At 28.3% G+C, this 26,899-nt stretch overlaps 2 protein-coding genes across 3 annotated transcripts in view; both read left to right on the forward strand.

Annotated features, from left to right (window-relative positions):
* Window positions 1–1,577, forward strand: part of LOC111676024 (mitochondrial cardiolipin hydrolase) — a 115,099-nt gene extending 113,522 nt beyond the window's left edge. The window contains exon 4 of the mRNA XM_046945364.1: window positions 1,411–1,577. The gene's annotated coding sequence lies outside the window, so the exon portion shown is untranslated. The remainder of the gene's footprint in view (window positions 1–1,410) is intronic.
* Window positions 1,578–1,665: 88 nt separating this feature from the next.
* The window catches only part of LOC111690376 (myc protein), a 48,124-nt gene continuing 22,890 nt past the window's right edge, over window positions 1,666–26,899 (forward strand). The window contains exon 1 of one of the 2 annotated variants that reach the window (XM_023452846.2): window positions 1,666–1,819. The gene's annotated coding sequence lies outside the window, so the exon portion shown is untranslated. Of the gene's footprint in view, window positions 1,820–22,864; window positions 23,466–26,899 lie in introns of those variants that run through there. The other variant, XM_023452845.2, reaches the window with a different exon arrangement.

Raw genomic sequence — 26,899 nt, forward strand, 5'->3', positions numbered from 1 at the left:
CTCAGGAGTAAAGAAACGTTTTGAAGGTCACCAGTAAATATTTGTCTCTATATATATGAACTAAGGCTTGACGCCCCCTAAATGCCTTCAAAACAATAAAAAACACAGCGTCATATTGCTGTTCATCTAATAGAGAAGATGTTGTGCAAAAACATTTTACTAAAATCTATTTTGTGTCGTTTTTCTTCCTCTGACTCTACATATTTTATTGCACACATAAAATGTTTGTTTGTAAACAAAGACGAACAAGGACGTGTCTTTGCAATAACAAAAAAAGTACAACGCAAAATATGGTTGCAGCAAACATATCCTTTTAAATATTTATAGGAATTGCTGGCGCGGTAAGTAAAAATGTCTACAGTTTTTTGTACAATTTGTATTTTTATTGTTTGTTTTTCTTACGAAAAAGTTCTGTTGGAAATAACCCGTACCCACAGCTAAGAATTGTTTTGCACTTACTTATAAAGGGAAAGTATTAGAAGCATTTCTGTTATTCACAGAGTAAGGAGTGTCTGGATGTAATGGTGGTAAATTTTAGGAGCAACAAAATTCAAGGAGTGCAAGATTTTTATTGCTTTCATGTCGCTAGAGAAAATAATATTCAAATATATATTTTTTTGCATTAAAATAAAGGTGAACATTTTTGCACTTTATGGCAAAAATCAAGGTCACAAAAATTGTTTGCTGTTTGCATTTAAGGTTGGTTGACCTCCAAAAATTGAAAAATGCAAACAAAGAATTTTTGGTTCTATTGAAAATACAATTATAAGTTGCTTGGTTGTGTAAATTAAATTATTTTAAGAGATTTAAGTTTAAATCATAAAAGTTTTTGAACTAGAACAGAAACAGAACTAAATTTGAACTGAACTGGACATGTACAAGAAGTGGATTAGAACTGAACTAGAACTAAATTAGAACTGAACTAGAACTAAACTTGAACTGAAGTAGGACTGAACTAGAACTGAACTAGAACTGGACTAGAACTGAACTAGAACTGAACTAGAACTGAACTAGAACTGAACTAGAACTGAACTAGAACTCAACTAGAACTGAACTAGAACTGAACTAGAACTGAACTAGAACTGAACTAGAACTGAACTAGAACTGAACTAGAACTGAACTAGAACTGAACTAGAACTGAACTTGAACTGAACTTGAACTATAACTGAACTAGAACTGAACTAGAACTGAGATAGAACTGAATGAATAATAACTGACCACAAACTAAACTAGAACTGATTTATATCTAAACAAGAACCAAACGAAAACTAAACTAGTTCTTAGCGAAAACATCTGTAATTTCGATATCTCGATTTCTCTTTTGATTAATTTTAAATTTTAACTAATTAAAATCCTTTTTAATATACTATTATCGGCATTTGCTAATTTTTTTATTTCTTTTATTTGCAGATCCTTATCATATTTATTGATCCGGCATAATGTGAATGTGTGTTTAAAATCTTTGAAAATCCTTTTTAAGTTTTATATAAATTAATTTAATTAAAAAAAAATATATACAAAAATGTGTTTATTTTTAAAGTATTATTATTTTAATTCCAATTAAATTATGTGTTCAAAAATTGTTAAAAAAAAATCTTAAAATTAAAGGAAAATAATTTAAATTAAAATTAAGTGTAAAATTAAAAAAGTAAAATATAATATTAAAAATATGTGTTTAATCAATTTAACAAAATTGTCATTATGATAAAAAAATTGTATATAAACATTTTATCAACAACTCTCAACTTCTCAAACGTCTTAAGGATTTTAAGTTTCTACAACTGTTCAGCTTTTAGTAACATGAATTGGCTTTAAAATGGTAAGTTTTTAACATTTTACCTTTGTATTTCTAATATAGTTTGTCTAATATTGAAATAACCGCAAAAAACAAACAAATTGCTAAAGAAAAAGTAGATGCTCAAATAGAATACAAATAAAATTGTGCAAAAATATAAAAAAGAGAATAGAAATAAACCTTAACCTACAACACATGAAACTTAATTAACGTCAAAAATATATTATAGACTCTATATAGTACAAGACTGAGAAAAAAGCATGAACAAAGAAACATGAGAATTGAAATGACGTAGACCTCAGACGTGCAAATTTCATTTATGCCATAGAGTGAGCACAAAATGCAATGTCTAATTATAATGGGATTATTGTTTATGGATCTTCACAAAGGGGATTCCCGTTGCAAATAAAATTGTCAAATACTTTGTCAATAACCGATTTATTGTACGATATATTCGCTGAGATCTTTATTTGCAGATAATGTTTGTTAATTCCTTTATTTATGGTTGATTTTTGTTATATTTGAAAAAATTTGAGCAAATTTCTAGGAAACTTCAAAATATGATTGATTTGGTTGACCTCTCCAAGTTATAATCTACTGCCGGCTCAAGCGTTTGAGGAGAGGGGCGGTGGTTTGAAAATTTATTTTTTTATTTTTATTTTTTGTTTTCTTCTTTTTATATTTAGTATGAACATTTTCCGGTTTTGGGGGGGATTTAATTTTTCCCCCACCCCCTATAGATCGGCGACTGATCTACTGTGTATGTGAGCTTTTTCTTAAATCCTAATATAATATCCCCTGAACTTTTTTTGGCAAACCCTATACTACGATGATACATTTTATTCATGTATCTATCAGTAAATAAATTTTACAATAATCAAAAAAATCAACAACAACAAAGACTAAACAAAAATAAACAATCATTATTTATCTTTTAGAAAATTTGAATGTGTCTGTCTACGTTCGCAACCATACATACATGTGATAATGAGTAAAATATTTTTGCACTGCAGTATCATTAATTTTGTTTTAATAAGAGAACTTATAACGTAATTAGTAGACCTTATACACCACCCACTCGCCACATTATGTACACAGTGTCACTTATACATTCACTCAACTGTAACTTTGTAATCAGTATTTGCTCATCATCTGTTGCAATTAGTTTTCTATGTCCTTTTCACTCAAAATTATTTTTTGTTGTTAAACATTTATTTAACAAAATATTTTGTTACTTGCTAGCTGTATTGTTAATATTTGTTTAAAAAAATTTCATATTTTTCATTCGAAGATATTATCTTGTGCGGTGTTGTTTTCTTGTGCACCCTACATGTTTACTAACTTCATGAAATCGTATATATCTTATTAGTTGGGAGAAATTAAAGTAATTCCTGAAAATCCTTTAAAAAATTCAAGTCTATAGTCTAGTCTACTGTTTGCTTATAGTCTAGTTTATAGTCTAATTTATAGTCTATAGTCTAGTCTATAGTCTAGTCTATAGTCTAGTCTAGTCTATAGTCTAGTCTATAGTCTAGTCTATAGTCTAGTCTATAGTCTAGTCTAGTCTATAGTCTGATCTACTGTGTATGTGAGCTTTTTCTTAAATCCTAATATAATATCCCCTGAACTTTTTTTGGCAAACCCTATACTACGATGATACATTTTATTCATGTATCTATCAGTAAATAAATTTTACAATAATCAAAAAAATCAACAACAACAAGACTAAACAAAAATAAACAATCATTATTTATCTTTTAGAAAATTTGAATGTGTCTGTCTACGTTCGCAACCATACATACATGTGATAATGAGTAAAATATTTTTGCACTGCAGTATCATTAATTTTGTTTTAATAAGAGAACTTATAACGTAATTAGTAGACCTTATACACCACCCACTCGCCACATTATGTACACAGTGTCACTTATACATTCACTCAACTGTAACTTTGTAATCAGTATTTGCTCATCATCTGTTGCAATTAGTTTTCTATGTCCTTTTCACTCAAAATTATTTTTTGTTGTTAAACATTTATTTAACAAAATATTTTGTTACTTGCTAGCTGTATTGTTAATATTTGTTTAAAAAAATTTCATATTTTTCATTCGAAGATATTATCTTGTGCGGTGTTGTTTTCTTGTGCACCCTACATGTTTACTAACTTCATGAAATCGTATATATCTTATTAGTTGGGAGAAATTAAAGTAATTCCTGAAAATCCTTTAAAAAATTCAAGTCTATAGTCTAGTCTACTGTTTGCTTATAGTCTAGTTTATAGTCTAATTTATAGTCTATAGTCTAGTCTATAGTCTAGTCTATAGTCTAGTCTAGTCTATAGTCTAGTCTATAGTCTAGTCTATAGTCTAGTCTATAGTCTAGTCTAGTCTATAGTCTAGTCTATAGTCTAGTCTATAGTCTAGTCTAGTCTATAGTCTAGTCTATAGTCTAGTCTATAGTCTAGTCTATAGTCTAGTCTATAGTCTAGTCTATAGTCTAGTCTATAGTCTAGTCTATAGTCTAGTCTATAGTCTAGTCAATAGTCTAGTCTATAGTCTAGTCTATAGTCTAGTCTATAGTCTAGTCTATAGTCTAGTCTATAGTCTAGTCTATAGTTTAGTCTATAGTCTAGTCTATAGTCTAGTCTATAGTCTAGTCTATAGTCTAGTCTATAGTCTAGTCTATAGTCTAGTCTATAGTCTAGTCTATAGTCTAGTCTATAGTCTAGTCTATAATCTAGTCTATAGTCTAGTCTATAGTCTAGTCTATAATCTAGTCTATATTCTAGTCTATAGTCTAGTCTATAGTCTAGTCTATAGTCTAGTCTATAGTCTAGTCTATAGTCTAGTCTATAGTCTAGTCTATAGTCTAGTCTATAGTCTAGTCTATAGTCTCCATTATTCTCCATTATTCATTTAAACTAGAAAATTTTTAGTAGCTGTCGCTAATCACTAATTAAAAAAAATCAAAATTATATCTTTGTACTAATCTTTTAGTTTAGATTATGTTGATAGAAGGATGTATACTACATCAAATCAGAAGAAATAAACCTAGGCCTCTTGTGCGCCCCTCTTCAACTTAGTAAAGGAACTATCCTTTCTATCAACGTTTTTGTCAACTATTGCTTTCATGGTTGTGTGTGTTCAAAAGTTTATACTCAGTTAGTTACGACACACTTAAATTCGGATGATAAATATTTGGAGCCCCTAATGCAAATTACCAGCATTTCGCTTGGCCTCAAGTGATCTTACCTTAACAACATTATCCAAATGTAATGGCAAGATGCTACAATTGCCAAATCTTTCTATTCATCTAATTTATGTTTTATTTTAATACCGACCATCGGAAAACATTGTAGAACATCGAAGTATTCGTCTCAGACACCCGAAATTAAATAAGTGTATATTTTGGGTCGTTCGTAGTTTCTAAAACGATCTAGACATTTCCGTTTTTTTCCGGTTGCTCATTAATATTCTGAAAGGGAAGTATCGCTTAACGATTTTAAAAAGGTCCCCCATACATTTATCCACCCTGAATACAGTCCATAATTGACCCTTCAGTGGGTTAGGTTAGGTAGGCAGGTCGTCCTCGCGATGTCATCACTGGTGACACACTTGGGTCCAGTATTTTGATCCCTTTGTGATACCTGAAACTAGAGAAAGCGGTCGGCGTATTAGTACACTTCAACCTAATCACTCTGGTTTCCACCGAACCAGTTTGTCGCACGAATATAGGAATCTATCTTCCGGATATTAACCTCCGATAGATCCGCTAGGTCATGCAGAAAGTAGCTGCCTAGCAGACCCATTCTGTGATCAGCTAGGGCAGGACAATGACAGAGGAAGTGAGTAATACTCTCTTCTTCCTCTTCATCCTGGCAGCTCCTGCAGAAGTCGTTACTGGGTAGGTTCAGTCTTCTTGCATGGAGTCCGAAAGGCCAGTGGCCAGTTACCACTGCCGTTAAGTTCCGTAGATTAACTCTCGGAATGTAGAAAAGGGCTTGGGATCTTTGTGGATCGTAAGATGGCCACATAATGCTTGCCTGTCTGCAGGTGGCTTCAGTCGACCATCTGCATTGCGCAAGCCCATATAGTTTTCACGTATCGAGCGTTTGCAGGTTGAAAGCGGTATACCGACAAAAGGGTCGGTATGCTCTCTTGCAAGCGAGGAGCCTAGCAAGCGAGGAGCTAGCGATGGTATTACCAGGAATTTGCTGATGTCCTGGAATCCAATACAGTCCTATTGTGGAATGTTTCGCCATCTCGTTAAGGGATGCCGGCATTCTAGGACTAAGTTTGACGTCGTGTAGACACCACTTAGAACCTTAAGGGCTGCCTGGCTGTCGGTATAAATTCGAATATTTGCACCGTATATTCGATAAAACCTGAGCCAGTTTGCAGCCCGTTTAATGGCTGATAGTTCAGCCTGAAGGACGCTACATTGGTCAGGAAGCTTGAATGATACTTCCGTTCCCGAATGTTCTATGTAAAAGCCACCGCCTACATCATGGTTTGATTTTGAGCCATCAGTGAAAACCTTATACGATCCGTCATGGAGGATTGTTTCCATCACATTTGGATCGTGTCGGATATTCACCGAAAAGCTTCTATCAAAAGACGGTTTGGCGATGCAATAGTCAGGAATCTCTCCTAGACAATCGAGAATGGTGGAGTGACCTGACTGAATCATATGCCACATACCAATTGTATTGAGTCTAATAGCCGCGTTGAGGGCAGCCTCTTGGGCCATTAGATCAATAGGTAACCATCCCATCATGACAAAGAGAGCCTTTGATGGGGTGGTGCGGAGGGCCCCTGTTATCAATAGAGCTGATGTACGAAGGATTCCCTCAAAACGTTTGCGGTGTGAGTCCTTTTGTTCAGACTTCCACCATAGAAGTGCACCGTACAATAGTATGGGCTTGACTACCATGTCAAAGAGCCATTTGGTGTTCTTGGGGTTTATGCCCCATGATTTGCCAATTGCTCTCTTACACGAGTATAAGGCCGCAGCCGCTTTTGATACTCTAGATTGAGTGTTCAAACTCCATGATAGTTTTGAATCTAGGATTACTCCCAGATATTTGGCACTATCCGATAACTTCAATTCTATCCCATTCAGTCGTGGGAGAGTGAAGGTGGGTATCTTGTACTTCTTAATGAAGAGGACAAGTTCCGTTTTCGATGGATTTACACCAAGGCCACTGACGTTGCTCCACGTACTGAGTGTCTTGAGTGCAATCTCCATCCTTTGCGATAAAGTATCCAGATATTTGCCAGATACTACTACAGACACATCGTCTGCACATGCTATTACCTTAAATCCCATAGATCTGAGATCCATAAGAAGTGGGTTCAACGCTAGGTTCCATAGAAGTGGAGATAGAACTCCACCTTGTGGGGTACCGCGATTTGCCACTTTTGTGACATTTGCTGCTCCCATTTCAGAGATAATGATTCGTTGAGTCAGTAATCTCTTGATGAAAGCTGTTATTGGTTGGTTTATACCCAGGCCAGTCAGGGCCGTTGTTATCGACCCAGGGTGAACATTGTTGAAAGCCCCCTCAATGGCCAATTGCTCTCTTACACGAGTATAAGGCCGCAGCCGCTTTTGATACTCTAGATTGAGTGTTCAAACTCCATGATAGTTTTGAATCTAGGATTACTCCCAGATATTTGGCACTATCCGATAACTTCAATTCTATCCCATTCAGTCGTGGGAGAGTGAAGGTGGGTATCTTGTACTTCTTAATGAAGAGGACAAGTTCCGTTTTCGATGGATTTACACCAAGGCCACTGACGTTGCTCCACGTACTGAGTGTCTTGAGTGCAATCTCCATCCTTTGCGATAAAGTATCCAGATATTTGCCAGATACTACTACAGACACATCGTCTGCACATGCTATTACCTTAAATCCCATAGATCTGAGATCCATAAGAAGTGGGTTCAACGCTAGGTTCCATAGAAGTGGAGATAGAACTCCACCTTGTGGGGTACCGCGATTTGCCACTTTTGTGACATTTGCTGCTCCCATTTCAGAGATAATGATTCGTTGAGTCAGTAATCTCTTGATGAAAGCTGTTATTGGTTGGTTTATACCCAGGCCAGTCAGGGCCGTTGTTATCGACCCAGGGTGAACATTGTTGAAAGCCCCCTCAATGTCCAAGAAGGCAACAAGTGTATATACCCCTTGCGCTATTGTCTTTTCAATGTGCCAAACTAGCGAGTGTAGTGCAGTCTCAACAGATTTTCCCTTCATTCATTGACCTTCAGTAAAATATTTCAAAAATATTTATTGGATAATTGAATCCTTTATATAGCTAAACCGCTCCAGACCGACTGTAGTCAACTTTTCAATATTCTATAGTTATTTAGTAAATATTTACATTGCTGTAGTTGTCTAATTACATTGTAAAGTAAAGCATTCAGCGTACGTATGTGTGTGTGTTGCAAAAATTATTTATAAATAATGTTTGTAAACAACACAAACATGCCAGATGCACTAACAACTCACTCATTTACTTGCTTGCACGTTTTGTTGTATTTATTAGGAACAAGGTTGCCATATTTAGAAGAAAAAAAAGAAGACCTTATTGCAAATAGTTTAGTAAACAAGCCTTCAATAATTCTAATTATATTTCAAAATGGCAACAAGGTTTTTGTTGTTGTTCTTTTTTTTTTTTTGACTTAAGAAAATTCTGAAATTTTTATTTATAATTTAAAATTTTTTAAGTCCAGTAGAATTATGAAAAAAAAACATTATTTGTTTACACTACAAAAAATATTATTTAGCTATTCCGTATTGCAAAATTTATTTATTGTTTATGTTGTCCTCCTACCTCTTGACAGCTCGTTTGTCTGTTCGTAATAGCTTTATGCTTGTCATTTGTTTTTGTTGATTTTTTCTACTTGTTCCAGAGTTTTGTTTACAATTTATTGTTGTTTTTTTTTCTTACAATAACAAATTATTTATTTATAGTACTTATACAACACTTACGGTTCTTTTTTGTTTCTTCTTGTTTTTTTTTTCCTTCTGGTCTTCTTATTGCATTTTTAAACTGTTTACACTAGCAATAGCTTTGATTAAGGTTAATGTGAACATATTGCATTATTGTAAATTGTTTAGTAATTAGAAAACTTTTGTGAAAATCCCTTAATTTAATATTATGAGTATAGCAAAAAATGCAACAATGTAGCAATTGAAATCAAGTGTTTATTGCTAACACCTAATAAATGCAATTTTACAAGTCTAATATTTTTCCTAAATAGCTTTGAACTTATAATGTTAACTTTTTGAAATTGCTCTTTAGCTTTTGACCAGTGTAAACACTTTGTTGCTGTTTTGTTTTGTTTTTTTGTTATTGCTTTACTATTGTTTTGCTAAATTATTTATTTTAGTATGTAGTTTTTTGCAGTTGATAGCAATTTGTTGTTTTATATGTCGTTTGTTTTTTTTTTATTTGCTTTTTAAATTAAGTTATTAAACAACAAATTTGTTCATGTATTTTGCAACTTTTTTTATTTGTTTATTATTTATATTTATTTATTTATTTTTTTTTGCCATAAAATCCATTAACTTTTTGAAAAAAGACGTTAAGATTAAGTCATACAATTTGTTAGATATAGATTCACTTATAAATTCATTTTATTGTCATTTGAAGTTAAATCAAAGTTTAATTTTTAATGTTTACAGAGTGTTTACTTGTTTTGCTATAGTAAACTTTATATTTATAAAAATTTGCTATTGCAAACTTCTTATTTACTATAGCAAACTTAAAACTCTAAATTTACTATGCCAAACTTGTTATCCGTAATAAATTGCTATAGCAAGATGGTTATCTGTAAAATTTACTATGGTAAATGTTTTATATATAACTGCTATAGCAAATGTGGTATTTTGTGACAATTTGCCATAGTAAATAAGTAATAACAATTTGATGTAGTAAATTACATTTTTGATAAAATCTGCTATAGCATCAAGTCATTAGTAACATTTACTATGGTAAACTTGTTATAGTAAACTTATTATTATTATTAACAATATACTACACTAAGGTAGTTATACGTAACAATTTGTGGAAAACTGCTATAGCATCAAGTCATTAGTAACATTTACTATAGTAAACTTGTTATATTAAACTTATTATCATCAATAATTTACTACATTTAGGTAGTTATATGTAACAATTTGTGCTAAATTTGTCATTTGTTATAATAGGCTGTTAATATCCTATAGTAAACTTATTATCCATAACATTTTGCTATAGTAAATGCGGTATTCGTAAGATTTTACCATAGCAATTTGAAAATATAAAAATTGCCATTGCAACTTTTTTTATTTCAAATAAAATATTAACATTTTACTATAAATCTACATTCCTGATTCATAAAACAAATTCATAGACAATTTCTCATTGTCCGCCTCAAAAATATGATTCACTGTGCAGTAATTTATTTTAAAGATTTTGAAAAATCTTTGTATTTAAAAATTTTCACTCATTGTCAAATTAAAAATGAAAAAAAAAAACTCTTTCTTTTTTCTATAAATTTCGTTTTTATCGTATTCGTTGTTGCGATTTTGCTATTTTGTGCGAATGGTTTAAATTTAATATTAGCATATTTTATAAATATCTACAAAAATCCTTTAAATACACAGATCTACACACAGATGTCTAATTGTCATCAAAATGTGTCTGAAAAGAAAAGCAAGAAAAAAACGAAAGCGCGTGGTTTCTTTATTTAACCAAGCTGGGTACACTAGCTTGTGGGAGGAGGTACTGTAGGTATGAGTTTTGATTTGTAACTTAGAGTTAAATTTTAGTTTTAAACAGTTAACTTACTAAAAAGCGGAAAAAGTTAAAGTTATACTTTCTGTTAGTTTCTACGTTCCGTTACGTTATAAATCAGCTGATTCGTTTTTGGCTTATGGAAACTTATGCAAGTCTTTATTAGTTTGACCGTTAGCTTGCCGTTGAGTTTTTATATGAAATAACATGAATCAGCTGATCTGTCACGTTACGTCACGTAAAAACTAACTCATAATTTAAAGTGCTGAAATATCAAGGCTTTGTTTATATAACACAATTTGGCAACCCTCTAGAGTGTTACCATTACATTAAAGATCAGTGGTGCCAATTTGTTTAAGATAAAGCAATAACATGAATTTGTTACATTTTTAATTAGTTTAAATTTTCTAAAACAAAATACCGCCTAACAAATTCATCTTAACCATCGAAATCTAACACTTTTTTTTTCTTATTTCTTCTAGTAAATTTTAGGCAACAAAAAGTTTTTTTTTTGGCTCATTTAATAGTTGTAATTGTGATAAAATTTTCTAAAAACGTAAAAATAAATATCAAGTGCAACAAATTTGAGAAAAACGCAATAAAATTACAACAATTGCGCAATACGCGTGTAAAAATTTACAAAAAGAAAAAAAATCCTATAAACGCGCCAAAATTCAATAAATAATTTTAAACAAATGATGTGTTTAGTATAAAAATATTCCTACTTTGGTATATGTATTTTAATAACAATGTTGTAAATTTACAACTTAATGATACAAAGAACTTTTAAATTATTAATCATAATTTCCTAAAAATCTTTTGGCACGTTTCAACTAATTTGAAAATAAAGAAATTGAATAATGTTTTCACTCTCTGACGACTAACCATCCGTGTGGTAAGTTTTCTTAGGTTTCCTTCGATTTTACAAAATGTTTTAAGTATTTTATTATAAATTGTATTTTAAAATGTTTAATAAATATTCTTTTAAAGTTCTATTGCTTTCAATGTTTTAGTATTGAGTACTGCAACTGCGTAAATAATTGAATTTATTATTTTATAATACATTTTCTAATATTTTTTCCATTTTTTTTGTTTTTGTTTAATTTTTACTACCACAGGTGGTACGTTAAATAAAGTTTTTCATTTATTATTTATACAATTTTATTTATCAAATATTGAACAATTTAAAATGTTAATTTAAACTAGTATAAACAATTAAATACAACGTATTTTGTTATTATTACGTGTTGTTGTATTTGTAGCCTATTGATTAAAAACTATTAATGAATAGTTTTTAATGCTATATATTTAAATTTTATAAAATTTTGTTAAGTTTTTTTCGCAAAATTTTAATAATATCTATTTCCTTAATTTGGTTTAATTAATAGATTTGCAAGGGTCTATAAGTAGTTGTAAATAGTTTTCAGTGTCAGAAATAATCTAAATTTGTTTAAGGCAAGTGATCTTCTCAATGGGATATCACTTTTATCTCTAACAATGTTATACATAAGAATTTGCTTTAGTAATCATGTTATACCTACAAATTTGCTCTAGTAAACAATTTATCGGTATTGCAAATGCGTTATCCACAAAAATATGACATAGTAAACTTGTTATCCGTAACAATTTGCTATATTAAACTTGTTATCCTTAAGCATTTGCTCAAGTAAACATGTTATCCATTATAATTCGCAAATGCTTTATCCATTACAATTTGCTACAGTAAACTTGTTATCCGTAATCATTTGCTTTAGTAAACATGTTATCCTTATTTCTTTCGGCATGTAAAATGCATTTTCCAAACAATTGGCTCTAGTAAACATATTATCCGTCTTTATTCGGTATTGCAAATGCGTTATCCGCAACAATTGTCTCTAGTAAACACGTATTCATTTTAATTCGCTATTGAAAATATGTTATCCATAACAATTTGCTATAGTAAACTTGTTATTCGTAACAATTTGCTATAGTAAACTTGTTATCCGTAATCATTTGCTTTAGTAAACATGTTATCCTTTTTTCTTCGGCATGTAAAATGCATTTCCAAACAATTTGCTCTAGTACACATGTTATCCGTCTTTATTCGGTTTTGCAATTGCGTTATCCGCAACACTTTTCTCTACTAAACACGTATTCATTTTAATTTGCTATTGAAAATGTGTTATTAATGACAGTTTTCTATAGTAAACTTGTTATCCGTATTAATTTGTTATTCACAACGATTTGCTATAGTTATCCATAACAATTTGCTGTAGTAAACATGTTATCCATTATAATTCGCTATTGGAAATGCTTTATCTAAACAATTTACTCTAGTAAACATGTTATCCGTCTTTATTCGGTATTGCAAATGCGTTATCCGCAACAATTGTCTATAGAAAACTTGTTATCTGTATCAATTTGCTGTAGTAAACTTGTTATCCGTAATCATTTGTTCTTATGAATCTTTATTTGTTATTGCCAATGCGTTTTCCGTAACAATTTAATATGTTATCGTGGCCTGCGGAAGGTAGTGATTAGTGTTCTAGTCTGATAGACCTGAGGCACTGGTTAAGGAGCGCACAACAGGTCCGATAGAGGCCTAGGTATATTTCTTCGGATTTAATGTATATATGTATGTACATCCTCCTTTCAAACTAACTAACTAACTAACTAACTAAATATCTTATCCGTCTTAATTCACTATTGCAAATGCTAAATTCATCTAGCAAACTTATTATACGTTAGTATATGTTATAGCAAATACTTTTTGCTATAGTATACTAGTGATCCATGCTCATTTCATATTTGCTTATAAAAATTTATGCTAGAAAATGTGTAATCTGTAAGAATTTGCTAAAGCAATTGCAAATTTTTCTAACAACAATTTTTTTACAACAATTAACTCTAGCAAAAATTATGTCTTGCAAACACCTATAATCATCTACAGCAATTTTTTTACATACATTACAATTTACTGTTGCACTAAAAAAAAAAATTGAGGCACAACCAAAAAAATATTGGTTCAAAATAAATTTCTCAGTAAAGTTCAATTAAATACAACTTGAGGTAGGTTGGTTGGTTGTCAGTCTAGAAATCAAAACAAAACCTAAATAAAAGTATCAATATAACAATATATGTATGTATGTATGAACATACAAATCAATACCCTCATATTCACATACAACATGTGTGTTATATAATACATATAGCATCATTATTATTATTGTATACATTAGACTACTGCCAAATATAATGGATGGATGGAAAGAAAAACTACCCCTAGTATTTATAACCTGTTTTGCTAAACAATTATGATGCTTGAAATACTATATGATTCAATCAAAATCCAAAAATCTGCAAAATATATTGCAGATAATGATTAATAGGGTGACATAGTATTTACACTGAGAAAATTACGGGTTAATATAATGCAGCAAAATGAAAGTTTATGTCGTGAGAACTTAACAAGTTGTATTTAGAGGTTGGAAATTGTTAAAAAAACACTTTTAAATATTTGTTTAACTATTTTTGTGAGCCACCTTTATAAAAATGTTGTCCTTATTTTAAACTGCCAGACAGACAAACATTGAGTTCTTTTTTTTTTGCTACTTTTATTTATTTTATGTCTTGATTTTTTGCATATGTATTGTATTTAAAAAATAAACAGAGTGGTGGTCATTTCAGGCCATTGACCTTTTTTTTGTATAAAACAAATTTAGAACCCTTTTTGTGGTTGTGTTTTTAAAAACCACTTACAGCAAAATCCAAAGGGTTTTTTGTAATAACTTGTTAAACAATCACTTTTAATTTTTTTTGTAGTTGTCAAAATGACAACAAACAAAAAAGCTTTTTCCTAGCAAAAAAGTGCTGGTAGTTTTTGTTGCTTTTCGGACGAAAAAAAGGACTACAAAAAGTGAGGTTGTTTTAAATCACTAAAGTATGGCAAGGGAATATGTAAAGCCCCTTACAGTAATTGCAAAAAGATGGCAACCCACTCTTTAATGCAGTTGCTCTGTTTGTTTTGAAAGATTTGCAACAACACCAAACATACATATAATTAAATGCAACTTTGTTGCCTAAATTAACGGTAAATATTTTTGGTGTGTTTGTTTTGTTCGAAGAGTTTTTTTTTGCTCTTTATTTTGCCAGACATGTGTAAAAAAAAAAAAATAAAATAAAACAAAACAAACAAAAACAATTATAATTTAATTGTCAATTTGAAAAAAATAGTCGACAAAAAAAAAAAAACGTCCAGGGATGTAGAACAAAATTATCATCACCATCAAAAAATATAATGGGGTCTATTGATTTTTTTAAGCAGTTTGTAACACTTTAAAATATTTTCGTCGCAACGTCACAAGAGTAAATTCTTTGGTAAATTCTAGGTTCTAAGTAGACATACCTTTTCTGTTATTCACACAATTATTCACATACTTTTTTATAAAATACATTTCTACAAATAATATTGTACAGAAATCCTATATAAAATACATACCGTTATTTACACATTTTTCTATTCTAATGAAATGCTTATAAATTCAGTCTACACAAAGTTCGAAGCTTGGTCTCGTAATTGTACTGGAGACAGTTTTGAAATTGTATGCTGTGCACTGTATTTTTAGTATAATTTGAAATGTTCTTTAGTATATTTATACCCTACACCACTATAGTGGGGAGGAAATTATACATTTGTGCTGATGTTTGTAACATACAAAAATCGGTCAATTATTTCACCTAGCCCCCATACAACCGTACCTCCCGATTTGAATGCCCGATTTATGCCATAATTACGTCAAATATTCTATTATCTCTCTAAAAATTGGCACAAATAAGTTTTAAATAAGTATAAACGACACTGCAGATTTTCGTAAGGATCGGCCCTTATTTGACCCTAGCCCCATACAAACCCCCCTTCAAAAAATGTCTTAAACGTCTAAAATTGACTTGTAACCATTTGTATCGCAATGAAACTCAACAAAACTATCTGTTATATAAAAATATATCCTTTTCCCAAATTTCCTGATGATCGGCCCATATTTGACCTATATAAAGCCTCATTTAGAAATTTTAGTTTTTTTTATCAATAAATTGCTTAAATATTTTGGAATAATATTCAACATAAAAGTTTCTTAATAAAAAGTAAAAAATTTTAAAAATATACTCATGGTCGGCCATGCCCGACTATACTTTACTACTTGTTTCCTACAAATTCATGATATTTTATGTGTTTTTCTTTCAAAAGTAGTCGATGGTCTAATCTTAAGTCAGTTCTATAAACTGGTATAGTTACACTAAAGTCTAAAGTCACGCCCATAGTCTAGTCTATAGCCTATTCTATATAATAAACTTTAGTCTAGTCTAACGTCTAGTTAATATTCTGTACTATAGGCTAGTCCATAATCTAGTCTATTTTCTATTATAGTGTAAAGTCTAGCATAAAGTCAAGTCTATAATATACGCTATATAATCAACTTTGTAGACTTTAGACCTGGTCTGGTCTAAAGTCTAATGTAACGTCTAATTAAAATTTTAGATTGTAGTCTTGTCAATTTTCTAATATAGTATAAAGTCTAGTCTAAAGTTACGCCCATAGTCTAGTCTACTCTTTATAATTTACCTTATGGTGTAGCACCTAGTTTGGTCTGGAGACTAGTCTACCATCTATTCGATAGACTAGTATATAGTCTGGTGTATTTTCTGGTCTATAGTCTTGTCTGTACTCTAGTTTATAGTTTAGTCTATAACTTGTTCATTATTCTAGGCTTTAGTCTAGTTTAACTATAGTATAGTCTAGCTTTTACTGGATAAGTTTACATATAGGAAATAGGCCGCTTTTTTAAATTCAATTTAAATTTATGACACATATACAATATTGATAGTGGTTATATAAGATTCGGTATAGCTGGCTTTATATTCAGCTATACCGAATCCTACTTGCTATAGATAAGTATTTGTTCAGACTAAAATATTTTTAATTTTCCTTGCCAGCAAAAATAAAAACATTAAAATAAGATTTTCTTTGGTTTGTTAACTTTATTACAGACCTTAATTTAAATTAATAGGCTTGCGAAAATATTTCTTAATTATGCAAAATTTAATATTTACCTTTTTTTGTTTTCTATATTTTTGCGCAAAATTTTCCTTTTTTGCTTTGTTTACATTTTTTCTTTGTTTTGTTTATAATAAAATATTATATTACACTGGCATGCTTTTTCTACATGAGCCCAATGTTTATATTTTTTTTCGTTCTTATACCTCTTTCCTACAAACTATTGCCAACAACAACAAAAGCACCAAAACATTTTCGCAATTTTTGCAAAAAAAAAAAAAAAAAAAAATTCTAAAAAATTACCAAAAAAAATTGCATTAACAAGTATTATTTTAGTCTCTCATACATTTTTGTTTTGATTTATTTGTTGTTATAAATTTTGTATAAATTTTAAAATAAAAACCCGCGCGAATTTCACAATAATGTTTTGTATTGGGTTGTGTGTTATTATTATTATTTCTGTATTCTTCCTTTTGTTTTTTTATGTGCTCCCTCTCTTTCTAATCATTTTACAAATTTAAGTCATCGGTACAAAAACAAAATGTAAATAAATAAGTAGTAGCTATAAATTAACCAGTTTGCATTTTCAAAGCTTTTTTGGAAAAAGTTCTTAAATTCTAAATTCTTCCTTTTTAGAAATCTATGATGAAATTTAGACTAAAAGCCAAAAGATTTATTCAACAATATGCGGACCATGGGATCCTCTACAACGAAGAAAATATATTCCTTACATATGGACTTAATGCTAAACAAGTTACCATATCAATCTTTTCTAGTTTTTTCTACTTAATTGTTGGTTTTAACGTCTGAATGGTTAGGATAATATTTCTCTAAAGAACCTGGGTTCTTCCGGCTTATTCGCACATCTCTTAAGTTTTTTTTTAATAATGTTGGACACTAAGGATTGGTTCATAATCTAATCTTTAACCCATAGACTAGCCTATAAAGTAGATCATAGATTTGATTAAAGACTGAACTACAGACTAGATTATAGATTAGACGAGTATAGACTATAAAATAGTCTATAGACTAGACAATGGAATAGACTATAGAATAGACTATAGACTATACTATAGACTATAAAATAGTCTAGAGACTAGACTATAGACTAGACTATAGAATAGACTATAGACAAGACTATAGACTAAACTATAGATAAGACTATAGATTAAAATATGGAATAGACTGAAGACTAGACCATAGACTAAACTATAGAATATACTACATACTAGACTATAGATTAGACTATACTATACAATATAATATAGAATAGTCTATAGACTAGACTATAGAATAGACTACAGACTAGACTATAAACAAGACTAAAGACTAGACTATAGAATAACCTATAGTCTAGACTATAGACTAGACTATAAACTAAACTATAGACTAAACTATAGAAAGACTATAGGTAAGACCAGAGACTATACTATAGACTATATAGAATAGACTACAGACTAGACTATAGACTAGACTATAGACAAAACTATAGTCTAGACTAAACTATAGACTAAACTATAGAATAGACTATAGATTAGACCATAGACCAGACTATAGGATAGATTGTAGACAAGACTATAGACCAAACAATAGACTGGATTTTAGACTAGACTACAGACTAGACTGTAGACTAGACAGTAGATTATATAATAGACTACAAACTAGAGTATAGACTAGACTATAGATCAAAACATAAACTAGACGATAGACTATACTTTAGAATAGACCACAGACGAGACTATATAATATACTATAAACTAGACTAATGATCATAGACTTGACTATAGGCTTAACTATAGATCAGACTATGGACTAGACTATAGACTTTGCTAAAGACTAGATTACAGGCTAGGCTAAAAACTAGACTATAAGCTAGACTATAGACTAGACTATCAAAAACCGCTTCAATTCTAGTTTAAAATTATTTTGAATAATCGGATGAAACATTAGTTTTTTTAAAATACAATTCTGTTTTAAATAAAAATCACAAAAATTCAATTTGAAAACTTAATTTTTTTATAGAATGAATAAAAGTTTTTCGTAATAGGTACCTACCTATCTAGATTCTAAAAAAAAATATTTATTTAAGACTTTCAATTTAATAATAAATATCTAATTGATTACTATAGATACTTTACTACTATGTAGGTACGTATCATAAAGTACATTGCAGTATTGTAGTAATTCATGCAAAAAAAAACACAAAAACTATTTACTATTTCCATTTATCTCTATGTCTACACTCTACACCTAAAGCGCAATTCATCATGAGCAACAAAAACAACATCTAATCTCATTGGAATACAGCTACAACAAAACGTAAACAAATCATTAAACTTTATTTATATATTTTTGTTGTTGTTATTGCCTTTTTTACAATTTAATTAAATCACATGCAACTGCAAATGTTTACTATCAATGTGATTTTAATCATTGTTTTCATTTGTTGTTTTATTTATTTAATTCATGAAATTCTAAAAAAAAAATCTCCAAAAAGCTTTAAAGTCATTATATATTTCATACAATTTTGCAATAAAGAACACGAAATCAACGTCAACAAAAACAGAATCTTGTATTTCGTTTTATTATTTCATAAGAACTTGTAAATATTGTGCTTTTTCCTCCCTGTTTAGTTTTTTATAAATAATTTCAAAAAGTGTAGTAAAGTATTAGATGAAGGAGCTTTTTGTTCTCGTTTACTCAAATATAAATTAGAATTTCTCTCAGTGATTGTTTACTTTTTTATTGTTGTTGATTTTTGTGTGAGTGTGAAGTAAATGTGTTGATTTTACACTCGGTTGAGTGAGTAAAAGTGGTAAACTAAAGAGAGAATATGATAAAAAATGTTTATTTATAAGAGAAAAGAGTGATTTTTGAGTGCTTAAGCGCTGGGTTGTAAAATTTAGTAAGGTTGCAAAATTTAAAAATACTACTTTTTTTAAATAGTGAAAGACTTTATTATACTAGAATATAGACTAAATTATAGACTTAACTATAGATTAGACTAGACGATAGACTAAGCAAATTGGAAATAGATTAGACAATAATATGGACTAAAATATATTATAGACTAGAATATAGACTACACTATATCTTGAATATAGACTACCTATATGCTACACTGTGGACTAAACTATACACTAGACTATACTATATACTATTCTATACACTAGACAATATACTATTAAATGTACTAGACTATGGACGTAATTATAGACTTGACTATAGACTCGACAATAGAATAAACTAAAAACAAGACTATAATATAGACTAGACTATATTATGGACTAGAATATAGACTAAACTATACAATTGACTATAGACTAGACTGTAGAATTGTCTATAGGCTAGACTATAGACTGGACTATAAACTAGATTGTATACCAGACTATAGAATAGACTATACTACAAACTAGACTATATAGTAGATTATAGATTAGACTTTAGAGTATACTTTGGAATATACAATAGATTAGACTATAATGTAGACTATAGACTAGGCTATAGATTATACTATAGGCTGGACTATAGACTAGACTATAGATTAGACTAGACTATATCGTGAACTAGAGGTATATTGATAACTATGAGGACTATTTATTAAAAGTAATAAGTTAGAAAAAGTGTCGAAAATGGTGCAGCGAATTGCGTTATTTTTCAATATCCAATAATATTAAAAAAGCTAATTAACTACTGATTTTTTCATGTCTATTCGAAATAGCAGTTTTAGTTTAAATCTCAATTGATTTTGTTTTGCCAATTGCAATATTTTTTAATTTTTAGCTAATTACTTGTAATTGTAATTTGGAAAACAAATTAAATAACTTTTATAAGTAGTTGTAATTAGAAAACTTCAATTAGAATAAGAAAAAATTATTATTGATAATTACCAGGGCAAGGATTTCTATGCAAATGCATGTTTTCAGTCAGTAACTCAAAATAACTTTTAACTAGTTTTATTTTCGAATCAAAGAATTTGCTACAAATGGCATCGATTTGTTGTTGCATATTTTTGCATATTTCCAACATTTTCATATTATATTTTTTTTTATTTTTTTAAAACAAATTGTTTTGTTTTTTCTGCATTTAATATTTTTACTACATATTTGGTATTTTTATTTAGAATTTTTATATTTAAAATTTTTTTAAATATATCTCAACAAATTTCGATTATACAACAAAATAAATCGAAATTTTACATAGTTTTATATAATTTTTAAAACCTCAAAGTATAAAGCTACATATGTATATACATACGTTTGTTAAATCTTACAATTTTGTCCGTGACAACTTACAATTTTTGCCTTTCAAAATTGTCAAAAATGCTTTTTCTGACGTTTCAAAAAAATTTTTATTTCCCACTTTTGTTAGATATTTTCTGAACATTTTTTTTGGCAGAATTAACTGTAATTGTCAATTCAATAAGTTAAAGCCGTGATACACGGTTGTCAGATCTTACAACACTGTAAGCAAAATCTTCAGAAAATGTCCAACAATCGCCTGAACTTACAATTTTTGTTATGCAACGTTGTCAGAAAAAGCATTAGTGACAAATTTTGTAAGTTTATACTGTTATTAGACATTTTTTTGCACATTTTACTGCCAACGTTGTAAGATCTAACAAGCGTGTATAAATAGCATTATTAGCTCGAGTCAGCTAAAAAAAAATATTTCCTTACATAAATTTCTTTAAAAGTTTCCTCAATAATAATTGTTTAAAAAACAAATATATTTCATCTTTTTTGTTGTTCAGACATTAAACATGAGCATTCGCCGCTGTCTAGCTGACAACTAAACAAAAAAGAATAAAAATTTGTGTATTGTTCGAGTGAACTGTATAGTATTAAATGGCAAACCTTAATTTAAATTTTAAAATTACATTTTGTTTATTTTACTTAATGCTCAATCTCTCCGTCTTTTAAATTTCAACTCTAAATAACCGGCATTTTATGAGTTAATGTAAGAAACTACTATACATAAAGTGAAACAGACGAAAAAATAGTAAAGCATAAGAAAAAAAGAAAAAGAAAATTAAAACAAATGTAATAACATTTATTATGTTGTGGTTGGTGTTGTTGTAGTTGTGTTTGCTGCTGTTGGGATGTGATGAGCGATGTTTTGAGTAAATGAGTGATGTTTTGAGTTTGTGTGTTTGCTTCGAAAGGCAAGCACATACGCAGCGTGCTCTCTGGTTTTTCTTCATTCACACGTACATAACTTCCAGATTAAGAGAATGAGAATATGGAAGTTTTTTTCGATTGAGATACACATAGAGAATTCTCTAATGTAAAGTTTTTTTATACACCTAAGGATTTATTATTTGTTAAATTTTTTATATTTATTATTTCTTTAGTATTATTTATTTTAAAATTTATAAATAAATACATTTCCGAGAGAAATAATAGTTCGTGCTTTAATTTATTCCAATCCTTTTCATACAAAATCCTGAAATATTAATAATTTTTATAATACAGTACACTGTAAAGTAGTAAAGTCACTACACAAAAAAACACTCAAAAAATCTACAAACTTTTCTTTTAGTGCATGGAATGTAAAAACACAAAATGTAGTGGTATTAGTGTTGAAGGAAAATTTTACGCTCTGCCGAAATTCAAAGTTTCTTATTTTCTTTCACCGAATTCTCACATTTTGTTAGATTTTTATTTCGTTCACACAGTGTTGTCGATACGTTTGGTTGTAGACAATTTTTGGCGCGTACATTTTAGCACTTCACTTTGGGACATTCATGTGAACGGTCGTGTCTATAGTTCAATAATATAGTTTGAACTTAAAGAAGAAGAAAAAAAATATATATATAAATTTTTATACTTACTTATATATATAAAGAGACATTTGTCGATTTTACATTATTTAATAATACGCGCGCTCAGAGCTCAAATAGAATATTTAAGAGGAATTTAAAAAAAGTGCTTTTTTCTACTACAAGCAGAAAGAATTCTAGAGTTAAAAAAAAAAACGTATTTAAAATAAAAAAATTGAAAATAAAATAACGGTCGTAAATTTTTTTAAAAATCTATATTAAAAAATAAAAATAAAGTGTTAAACAAAAATATAAAATCATTTTGAACAAGTTGGTCATGCAGTTATTGACAACGGAACCAACAAAACATATTTTAACAACAAAACCAACAAATTTAAGCAATTTTTTGCAATTTTTATTATTTATAAACAACAACAGCAACAATAAATTGTTGTCTTTAAAAAATATTTATAAAAGAAATTTAAATTTACAATTAAGAATATTTTTATTTAAATAAAATTCTTCTGTGGAAGTAAGAAAGAAAAATATTGGAAATTTTGTTACAAAAAAAACCAAATTGAAATTTTGGTTTTTCGAAGCAATTTTATAAAAAGTTTGCTCTCAGTGTATATTGTAATTGTTTTGTGTGTGAATTTTTACCGTTAATTATTAACAACAACAACAAAATACTAAAATTACAAAAAAATAAAAATTCCTAAAAATTTAAATCTCTGAACAAAAAAAAAAAAAGAAGAGAACTTGGAATTGAATACCAGTAAACAACAAGAAAAAATAAAGCACTAAAAAAAGGATTGAAAAAAGCCTTTGCTTAATTTTGAAAAATAATTAAAAGAATAAATATTTCGATAAGTGGAAATTAGTGCTTTTTATTAATTACTTTAAACAACTGAAAAAGTAAAAAAGATTTGAAATCTTAAAAAAAAATCTATTGAATATAAGAAAAAATTTTGACATATAAAAATAAAAATTTTGACCTCAGCCACAACAATTTCACAACAACTTTAAAAAGGATTACCCTATATTAACGACAACTATTTGGATTTATATAAAAAATAATTAAGACTAAATAAGGTAAATATCTATTTTATATTTGTTTTAAATAAACTAGGGGAAAATATAAAAATAATAAAAATTATATTAAAGAATTAAAAAAAAAAAATATGGAAAAATTTGTTTTCAAATTGTATTGAAGAATTAAAAAAAAAAATTATGAAAAAAATTTGTTTTTAAAATTTTAATTCAAAAATTTTTTTTAATTCAAAAAATAAACATAAATAAATTTAAAAATTTATGAATTTTTATTCGACTTAATTTTTGAAATTAAAAATTTTTCAAAAAATTTCTATAAATTAAAAAATATAGGTATTTTAAAATAATTTTTTTTTCCTGAATTTTTTCTTTTTAAATTCCAATTCAATTGATGTAGAAAATTATATATAAATTTCAAAAAAGAACAAACCCAAAAATTCGGAAGAAAACAACTTAAGATAGATAAGTTTTATTGTGAATAATAAATTATAGGAAAGTTTGTTTCCTCTCCTATACATAAAGCCAACAAAAAGGGACTAAACTCCCGGGGAATTATTGTTTGTTTCCTTTAAACATTGTTGTCTGCTTAAACAGCCTTTTTAAAACTATTATCTAATAGTTTACTCTATCCTGACTCCACAGTATTTGTAGCAAATTTCAAGGTCTAAAAAAATTTTATTTTATTAAATTTTTTTCATTTTTTTAATAAAAATTAAAATTTTGCCTTAAAAAATAATATGCACTTTTTATCATCATTACACCCACTGTGCATTCTTCTTTACTAAACATTGCAACTGCATTCTAACGGTACTTGTTTCTTAAATAGCTTTAAAAGAAAACACCAAAAATATTTTATAACAACAACAATAATAACTCTGTTTAACTATAGAAAAAAAACGTAAACAAATCAATTTATTAATTTTCTCTTATTTAAAGAGTCAATCAACTCTTTATCTTTAATCGCAAATGATGATGCGTTTTTATTTTGATTTGTTGTTGTCGTCAAAAAAAATGACGTTTAGTTTTTGTGAATTCCTTTTTAGTAGCAAAATTTGTTTACATGTTAAAATAACAGCATTAAGGTAAAAGCCTAACTAAACTGTTACAATGATCTTTTGGAATTTAAGGAAAGTGTTTAAAAACTTAAATTCTAAAGTTGAAAACAATTTCTTGAGAGTTGCTCTTATTTTTCTACTTAAAACATTAAGGTTTTTAAATTTTATTTTAATTTTATAAAAACATGTTATTATAAAAGTAATAGGTACATATTAACAGCATTTCTCATCTCCCCCTTTTACTCTTTGAAAGCGTTTTGTTTACATTTGTTTTATTTTGATTTGTTGCTTTAACTTGCACTGTGTTTGTGTGTTTGTTTACACTGCTGCGTTGCACTCTTTGCAAAATTTGCTTGCGCAAATCACTCAAAACTCTCTTAAGCTTTTCAAATCAAAAAAAAAAAAAAAAAAACAAACATGGCGAAAAAAGAAATGCACAAGAAAACAAAAGAATACTAACAAAACAATTTACATTCCCTAAATATTTTTTTATAAATTAAATAAAGCAAAGAAGTTGATAGATAGATGTGGATGGATAAAAAATTTAAGAAAAGAAGAAATAATTAAAGGAAACTTGTTTAAGAAAACAAAAAAACTTTACCGGCATTATTTTGGGCTGAATTTTTATAAATAAAAACTTGTTTTTATTTTGTGCAAAGGGATTTGTTGTTTTTTTTTTCTTCTTTAACTTAATGTTGTTGGGAATTTTGGTACGAATGTTTTTTGTTTATTATTTTGCATATCAATTCTTGTTGTTGCTATTTAGGTTTAAACTTTAAAGATTTATTGAGTTGTGTTTGGCAGTGATTTAAAAGAGTTAATTTTTAACCTATTTCTTTTTTAAAACTAACTAACGAATTTGTGCAAAATGTAAGGATTTTCCATTTTTTTTATAAGAATGTAGGTAGATATTTAAAATTAAATAAATTTTTATATTTTTTTAATATTTTTCTTGTTGTTTTTTTGAAAAAAGTTAAATTTTTAATTTTTTGACACACTATTAATGTTGAAATTTTCTTTAAAAACTTAAATAATTATTTTATTTTTTTTTAAATTTTTTTTCTAACATTTACTCATATTCCAAAAGCATCGACATATTTTTACTAAAAAAAAATCTTTAAAAAATCATAAAAAATTTATGTAAAAATAGTTATAAGAAATTAAGTACATACTATTAAGGATTTACAAAATCTATTACGGAATTATAGAAATATCTTTTAAATATTTGATTCATAATTTCTTGATAACTTTCATTTTATTGTCAATTACAATTTCTAGGAATATTATTGTATACAAAATTTATCTTAATTGTTTATAAAAATGATTTTCTTTATTCTAATAAACAATTTAAAAATATAATATGACTAATTGTTGTAATAATCTTCCCTTTTCCTACTTAATGTAAATTAAGCTCAATAAAAAAAAACAAATAATAGGGTAAATGTACCAATAGTCGGCAGTTTAACTTTTTTCTCTTTTTCAAACTATCCCCCTAAAGAGTCGGTAAATGTTATTACGATGATTTTTAGTTATTTCAATTATGTGTTTAGTTAAGTTTTAGATCTATTTACCTTTTTTGAAAAACAAATAACTAGTTTTTAGTAATTTGTAAATTTTGTTAAAAACTCCACATTTTCCAATAGTCGGCACCAGTGTTCCTAAGTTCGACAAAAAATGTCCCTATAGTCGGCAGTAGATTTTTTGTTTGAAAAAAGCATATTTATTTATAGAAAAAAGTGATATATACACAATTTTCCAAAGAAAATATTTAATTAAATTTTTTCTATAGAAATAACTGTAATAATATCGTTTTTTCTGTAGAAAAATATGTTATGAACATAATTATAATTGTATTAAGTATACATAATAACATTTTTTTCTATAGAAAAAGAGTTATACATGCAATTTTCTGTACAATATTATATTTTTTGTTAGAGAAAAAAGTAATTTTTTATAGGGAAAAGTGTTATATGTACTGTTTTTTAAAGAAAATCTTTTATAAAAATATGCAATTTCCTATAGGAAAAAAATTTAACATAAGTTTCATAGAGGATATTATAATAAGAACACTTTTCTATAGAAAAATTGTCATACTAGGAATTTTCTATAGAAAAAAAATGTTATACTCATAATTTTTTTGTAAAAACACAGTTAAGAAGCAATTTTGTTAGAAAAAATTTCAATATGCAAAATTTTTAATAGAAAAAACTGTTATACACATATTTTTTGTATAGAAAATTATATTCTGTAGTAAAAAATTGTAATCTTCTGTAGAAAAAGCTATTATAGAAGTAATTTTCTATAGAAAAAAAGGGTATACACACAATTTTTCATAGAGAGAAAACTGATATACACATAATTTTTTGTATCAAAAATTGTTATACATAAAATTTTCTATAGAAAAAAATTGTATACACATAA

Source organism: Lucilia cuprina, chromosome 3 (assembly GCF_022045245.1).
Source record: "Lucilia cuprina isolate Lc7/37 chromosome 3, ASM2204524v1, whole genome shotgun sequence".
Lineage (NCBI taxonomy): Eukaryota > Metazoa > Arthropoda > Insecta > Diptera > Calliphoridae > Lucilia > Lucilia cuprina.